Source organism: Drosophila novamexicana, unplaced genomic scaffold (assembly GCF_003285875.2).
Source record: "Drosophila novamexicana strain 15010-1031.04,08,12 unplaced genomic scaffold, DnovRS2.1 tig00001059-arrow-arrow-pilon, whole genome shotgun sequence".
NCBI classification, from domain to species: domain Eukaryota; kingdom Metazoa; phylum Arthropoda; class Insecta; order Diptera; family Drosophilidae; genus Drosophila; species Drosophila novamexicana.
This window is the reverse complement of record NW_020824837.1, coordinates 1,095,139-1,101,861: the sequence shown is the minus strand read 5'-3', so window position 1 is coordinate 1,101,861 and position 6,723 is coordinate 1,095,139. Positions and strand designations below refer to the sequence as shown.

Genomic DNA, 6,723 nt, shown 5'->3' with positions numbered 1-6,723 from the left:
AAGTGCATGAGAGCAGAACAAGAAGAAAGCACAACAAGTTGCATTTTAGAGCACAGCACAGAATGGATATGTTATAGCCAGGCATTGCACAGCCCCGGCTGCCATACGACGCGTATGCGTGATATTTGTGATGCAATGCATGCAGCCACGCCCACATCAATTAGCGTGACAAATTACTAAGACTATTGCGCCAAGCCGCAGGCGCCACAAAACCAACGCCGGGCATCGCTCGATGTCAGTTAATATGAATGAAAACTCATTAAAAATTTACAACTGATTGACTGCACAATTTTCACAGGAATATCGCAAAATTCTGACATTGTCCAGCAAATGGCCTGTCAAATGATGCATCCGGCGGTCAGCTGGCAACAAGCAGGCCCTCATCTACACCGAGACCCCAGAAAAGCGACCACTGCAATATATGCTAATGCTCGTTAGTGAAATCAAACAGCAGCAGCAGTGCAACAATTATGTAAACAACAGGACCGTAAAGCAAACTACGTGTACAAGCCGCTCTGACAGACTAACTGAATGACAAGCTGTCTGACGGATGGACAGACGCACAGACAGGTGGACGGACGGATCGAGCGGAGCATACACGTTGGCCAGAACATGCGTCACAGCTGTGGTACAGTGGGCACATGTTGGAAAGAACTGGTTCAGCAGCTGTTGTGCCTGAAAATGAGGATCAATTTGTAGATGCATACAACGGGTATTTGTTATAAGGGGATTGTCTAATATACTTATAAAATTATTATATAATTATAAATATAATGTAAATATAATATAATTAAAATTAAAGGCTGACAACACGTTTTTATCCGAACTATTTTGGGCTGGCAACAATATCACCTTCTATGAACCGAACCTTAAGCCGAAGTTCTATTATTTTTGTCAAGTCAAAGAAACTTAAACCTGGGTTTCGGGCTGTGCTGAACCCGATTCACGGCCTAAAACTATGAATATGATTGTCGTATTTTTAAGGTCAATTTGATCTTAAACACTTTTGAGACAATTTTCTAAAGGCTTGCTACTCGGTTTAGATTTCACGTTAAATATCTGCTTGTCGTTCAAATGCTTATGTAATATTCATTCTGCCCAAGCAAGTCTTCATCTCACGATATTTCAGATACTGATTTTATTTATTTTTTTTAATTGCATCTTCGCAAAATTCGTTCTGCAACAAACGAAGTACTCTATGGAAGTCAGTGTATCAGCCGTTTCTTCTCTATCAGCTTTTAGGATTCCTACTACAGGATTTTTCCACCTCTTTCAATAGTTCTTCTAACTTATGAAATTGGCCAGCGAATTGCTGGAAATGAGCTTAAAAGCTTTGCATAACATAAAATTAATGATATTAATAAAAAAAACACTCTTTCAATAACAAACTTTCAAAGTTATTGTAAAAATCAGTTTTATATTCAAGAGCTTTGTACTGTATTGCCAGCTAATAATTTCACCCACTGTGGTGCATCGGTTGCACAATATATATTGACGCATATATTGCCAGTGACAATTAATCTGCTAATTGCCAATTTAAGCACGTAAACCAAACACAGGCGGCTGCAGCGACAGCAACGACAACGACAACGACAACGACTGGGCTTCAAATGACATGTGGGCAGCACGGAGGGGTCTGGGGGGTGAGGGAGTGGGCAGTTATGGGCTGGCAAACGATTTGAAAAGTTTACGTGTGACAACAATTGGTGCAAGTGGCAAGTGGAACTGCAACTGGAACTGCATTTGATTTGTCGTCTGAGCTATGCGCCGGACATACGAGTGCTCGACTCGGCGTAATTGAAGCTAATGAAAGTCAACAAGGAGCCGCATTTGATGCTGGCAAATGTTGCACTCGGCACACAGGGCGTATGAATATAATCAGGCAGTCTGCACTCGTAAATACATAAATTAGTTATGTTGCTGACACGCCGATTTGATTAACGTACCCAATGTCAGCGACTCCGGAAGTCGCACACACACACACACAAAGAGAGATACCCAATTCACAGGGTATACGCATCATCCACACAATGGTTGTCTAATGAACACGCACTTCTGCTGCTTCTCTCTCGCACTTCGCTCCTTTGCATGAAGCTATGTGCTCGGAATATTTTCTGCTATATTGTAAAGTTTTCTTTATATTTTTAAGGCGACACTGGCTAAATGCGCACCATTGTTAGGCTTGATGTGAAGTTTGACGTCCTTTTTTTCATTTTTTTATTATTTTATATATTTTTTATATTTTTTAAGGCAGGGCGCTTGCAATACTCTAACGATTGCCGCAGCTCATTAAATTTAAGCAACGCCAAACGACAAGCCAAAGAGTAAAACCACAAAAGCCCTTTGCTTTCGATACCCTGTTGCTTAAACGCTGAAACGGGGCATATAGGGTGCAATGTTCTGGGGTCTGTCTGCTAAGAATTATACAAGCCAGAATGAATGTTATGACATAATAAAGCCCATTTTTAATGGCAATATTTACTAGATGAAGGTTTGAACCCTGAAATTGAAGCACGCAGGTTTGAATCTGGAGCCTCGACCCATACTTTCTTTAAGCAATTGGACAACTCTTTGCTCTTTCACAATTTCCAAGCACTTAGTTTCCTGATTGGCGAACAGAGTATCTTGCAGTCGCTGGCCAATAATTGCATTGAGCTTGGCAGCTAGCCTTTGCCGTTTGGCAGCAATTGAAACACAAAGAGCATCATTGTCAACTCCGTCGACGTCATTTACCACATTCAAAATGCCATTAAAAGCATACTAAAATTAATTTGTAGCAATTAGTTGCAAATTGCAAGAAAGCGAAAAGAAGGCGAAACAAAGCGAAGCAAACGAAGCAAAAGGGCCGCAGCAAAGCGCAGAAATTGCTCAACATTTTTATGTGTTTTTGTTTGTGCGCATTTAGAAAACCGTCCATGGAAACCGTTTGGGGGCAAAATCATAAAAACTGCCACAGCCAAAAAGGACCACAATTAGACCAGCATACCAGGCGGAGCAGGGGAAGTACAGGAGGGCGGCGGGGCGCGGGCGGCGGGAGGCGGGACGCACCAAGCGTAGTCGAGCATAAATAAATGCTGTGTTATTTTTGGCAATTATTTTCACATTCGAGTGTCTGTCCTACAATGGAGCTCATTTGTAATTTGCAGCCGAAAAATGATCGCATTGTGCTCAGCTGTTGCCCATTGCTCGTATACCCTGTACTCGTAAAAAATGCGAGAAGGTATATCAGCAGCAGGCTTTAACAGACGCGCGAAAGGTTCAGTTATTGATTTTAATACGAGACATGTTTGAATGGTTAATTTCATTCCTTCTTATCTTCCTAGGCGATAAAAGAAAACAATGATGTATGTATGTAAATAAAGAGTAAAATAAAGAGTTATTATTATGTATCTTCCTTTTCTATAGGGTTCCTATCTGGCGAAAGCTGTTCTCTTTGCCAATTTTTAGCAGGAGAAATTGTTTCATTATCTCAGACAAAACTTATCTCCTATATTTCTCATTATATAATACTTAAAAATATAATATTCATAACTCTTATGTTTCTTATTATTCAATAATAATCTCTCATAATTTTTCTATATACTGGATAAGCCTTCACTTTAGTCAAGGCGTCACTTTGGAAGCTGGGAGATAATTAAGCGATAAGAAAGCGATGTCGAGACAATAACGATAGATCTATAAAATTACTCTTACTTCTTGACTGCAACTGTGGCGGAATCTAGACCTGTTTACAGGATATTTGTCATTCCGCAAAATACTCGCCTATCACGAAGTAAGGAAGATTAATAGGCGATAAGAAAGCGATATGGCTAATCGATAAGTGATCTATAGGTTAACACTTCAACGTAACATTCGCAACAAGGAATACTTCTGGACAGCAACTGTGGGCTGGACTTTTTACAGGGTATTTGCCAGTCTAGCACTTACCCGCAAGGACATGTTTACATGCTGTTCTTGTTGTTCTGTGACTGACGCCATTAATTAGGCTTCTTGTCGGCCTCAGTCAGCGCCAGCGAGCGATAGACATCTCGGTGCCAGCATTTGTCTTGAAAATGAGAATGCGTGAAGGGCATAAGGACTCGGTATGGGAATATTCGGTATGTGGATACGGTTAGGCATGGCGTATAAGACACATGTTGTCAGCGTGCCCATCTTTTTTGTTGCTGCTTCGACTACTACTATTTTCGCCGCTAATTGGAAAATGTCACAATTTATTTTATTTTTATGTTTAATTGGATTCTGCTTGGCAAAGTTTTACGCCCCTAACCAGAGTTGGGGTAACATTTCTGTCGCCTAGGTACGATGCATGATAATTTTCTTAATTTGCGCGCCCTGATGAGCTGGCTTGATGGGATGGATGGGTGGAGGGGGCGGGCAGATTGTAGCATGCGAGCGAGTGAGATGGCAACAAGAGCGAGAAAAAAAAAGTAGATAGAAAAACCGAAACTTTTTCCATTTTGCTGATGGCATACGTGTCTGTGTAAAAGTTCAACCACTACGAGGACATGAGCTCTCACAAGGACGAGCACTCTTCAAAGGTGCAAATAAAGTAAATTATTAGTTTCTTCTTCTTCTGCTTCAGATGCGGATGCGGATGCTGCTGCTGCTTCTGCTGCTGCTACTTGTGGATTTCCGCTTCAATTACTGACGCTACTCGCATAAATTTCACTTGACAAACTTCTCTGATAGTTGGAAACAGGTGCGAGTTAGAGAGAAGGGAGCTGTAAGGGGAGAGCTGTAAGGGGAGAGACAACACACAGATAAACATCTGTTTGTACGCATTGCCAAATTAAGAACTTCCGCCGTGCGCCAAATGTAATTCCCATTACTTCAGCCGAGAGCTTTTCTACCACACATGTATTTCTGTTTTACGTGCTCGGCAGCATGTCTCAAAAGTAGAATAGAAAATATTCAATTAATTTGGCTTCTTTCATAAGTCATTTTCACCTGAATCGGCAAGCTGAAGGAAACTATACGAACAAGTACTACGATAGTCGACATATTTTTCATGTACATCGATATATATCGGATGACATGCTTGGTGAGTTTATGACTATAAACTAAATATATATCGAATCAGTTCGAAGTCGAAAACACATTATTCAAACTATACGAATAGGTAATACAATAGATAACATATTTTCGATATATAGTTTATATGTAAAATGAATATATATCGTATTTGTTGGAAGCCAACATACTATTAATTATAACTATGAAAAAAACTATACGAAATTTTCGATATACATCGATACATATCGGTTCAATTGCTTGGTGAGCTTATGTCAACAAACTATATATCGAATCAGTTGGAAGCCAACATCGCATTCTTTATAACTATGCTCTATATGAACTCTATTCAAAGAATAGTTCATTTGCAATAATTAAGGACCATGATTAAAGGCAACATCGGTTAAAAATAAAATAGGATTAACAAATTTTTCAGTATTAATATAGTAAATCTTGGCTTTTAAAGGATTCTTTTAATGCACGCAGCCAATAAATGGGTTCGTCCGTGCGTTCATTTATCTAACGACGTTTTTAGACCTATATAGCTTATCAATTACTCGCCCCGATTGCTCGAATTGCATAAATAAATAAATTCAGTAGCAGTCTTTAAGCATATTTCAGGCTTTATTAACGTAAGATATACAGAATTCGATATAAAGCTCACATTTGATTTATCTATTGGCTATGCTTATGTAGATCCCCCAGAAAATTACAAAACCAAAAGCAAAAGAGTCGCAAACGTGACTTAGTAATAAAATATTCCAAGGAGCGACAGATTAGTGCAAAGAAGCAGCTGCTGCTAGTCATGCTGACGAGTGGAGCACTCTTTTATTAAATGTGCCCTAGTTATATTTCACATGATTTGCGCATTGTCCAAACAAATCTTAAGTCTCCGAAATCTAATTAAGGCTAGCGACACCCGCGCATTCACTTTCGAGCGTGTCACACAGTTTCCTTGAAATGCACGCATCAAAAGTGGCATTAATTAGCCTTAACTTAATGCAGCAGGTGTCTGTTTTTTGTGCGCGAGTGTGGGTGTCTGTGTGTGGGTGTGGGTGTGTGTGTGTGTGTGTGTGTGGAGGTGTGGAGGTGTGTGTGTGTGTGTGTGTGTGTGTGGAGGTGTGTGTGCGAGTGTATTCGAGTATATCTGTCTAATAACCCAAAGGTGTTGTATACACGTGTGTGTGTGTGTGTGCTGTATTATAGCAGCTCGAGCATAATTTCTAATTAACTTTTTGCTGCAAAGCGGCAAAGACGTAAGCGAAAGGGGGCGGTGGGGACGGGGTGGGGGGAAGAGTGTGGCGGGAGGTTCGCACTGAAATCCCTTTAGCACGTCATCATAAAAATGTTTTGCCAACACATTTACGGGTAGCCTCTTGGGCGCATAATGATGGGGGAGGGTGTAGGTGTGCGCTGTGTGGCTGGCAAAATGCGTAACAAATGAAGTAAAGAAATATGTACGACAGCAAAAACAACAACAACAACAACAACAATATATACACACACACACACACACACTCGTACACACAGCAAACAAAGAACGAACTCAAAATGGTAATAAAAACAACAACACCTGTAAACCTGAGCAATGTTTTCTTGTTGTTGTTGCTGTTGTTGTTGCTCTTGTTTTTATGCGTTAAGTCATTAAAATGAAAATTTATTATGCGCCCCATGCGCAGCGCCCACAATGGGCGTGCCACGGTCACAGCCTAT

General features: G+C 40.4%; 1 long non-coding RNA gene across 1 annotated transcript; it reads right to left on the bottom strand.

Moving 5' to 3' along the window:
• Nucleotides 1-1,375: 1,375 nt before the first annotated feature.
• On the bottom strand, nt 1,376-2,240 carry LOC115765989. The gene is made up of 2 exons (XR_004018168.1): nt 1,947-2,240; nt 1,376-1,887 (listed from the first exon to the last, which is right to left on the bottom strand). It is a non-coding gene; the product is annotated as an uncharacterized LOC115765989 (long non-coding RNA).
• Between the last annotated feature and the right edge of the window lie 4,483 nt (nt 2,241-6,723).